Source organism: Paramormyrops kingsleyae, chromosome 3 (genome assembly GCF_048594095.1).
Source record: "Paramormyrops kingsleyae isolate MSU_618 chromosome 3, PKINGS_0.4, whole genome shotgun sequence".
Lineage (NCBI taxonomy): Eukaryota > Metazoa > Chordata > Actinopteri > Osteoglossiformes > Mormyridae > Paramormyrops > Paramormyrops kingsleyae.
In genome coordinates, this window is record NC_132799.1 from 16,463,477 (window position 1) to 16,464,331 (window position 855).

Genomic DNA, 855 nt, shown 5'->3' on the forward strand with positions numbered 1-855 from the left:
AGGCCTACCTGGCAGAGTGAGATTCAAATGGCCCTGTGAGATTCAAATGGCCCTGTGAGATTCAAATGGCCCGTCCAGGTACCTTCATGAAGTTGAGGTTATCAGCCTTATTAAGGGTCATGTGGACAGCTCAGCAACTGCTTGGTGTCCTCTTGTCTCTCTTGAAGTTGAGAGACGTGGGCTGAGCTGTCTCTGCAGAACTTGGAGTGGGCGGTGTCCAGCTTCTGCAGAGTCCTGTCCATGTCCCACACCAGTAGCTCTTGCATTTTCTGGTAGGTATATTTTACAGCCCCCCTGACTTTCTTGACGAGCTACTGCAACACAGGTAGTTTGAGATACTTCACACACACTTACAGTACATAACATCACAGCTCCAGTGGCGCAATTGGTTAGCGCACGGTACTTATACAGCAGTACAATGTGGAGCAATGCCGAGGTTGTGAGTTCAAGCCTCACCTGGAGCATTTTGTCTCATTTTGTGGCAGTGGTGGCCTAATGTTTAGTGAAGCGCACTTGTAGTTGAAAGATTGCTGGTTCGAATCACTGACCAGCAAGGTACCTCCCCCCAAGCATTATTCCCCAGGCGCTGAATTAGCTGCCCCCTGCTATGTCACGATGTCACATATGGGTTAAATGCAGAGGATGTATTTCATTGTTGCGCATCATGTGCTGTGGTGTGTCAACAATGGGCCTCATTCACCAATATTTTCTTAAGAATTCTCTTAAATTTGTTCCTACGAAATTTAAGAACAACCTGCGTCGGATTCATGACGTGTTCTTAAGTAGCAGAACTGTTCGCACCTTTGTTCTTAAGAATGATGAATCCCACATCTTCGTAACTGAAGACGCGTGCCA

The 855-nt window shown here is 47.0% G+C and overlaps 1 non-coding gene across 1 annotated transcript; it reads left to right on the plus strand.

Moving 5' to 3' along the window:
* Positions 1 to 370: 370 nt before the first annotated feature.
* trnai-uau (transfer RNA isoleucine (anticodon UAU)) lies at positions 371 to 464 on the plus strand. The gene is made up of 2 exons: positions 371 to 408; positions 429 to 464. It is a non-coding gene; the product is annotated as a tRNA-Ile (tRNA).
* Positions 465 to 855: the final 391 nt, after the last annotated feature.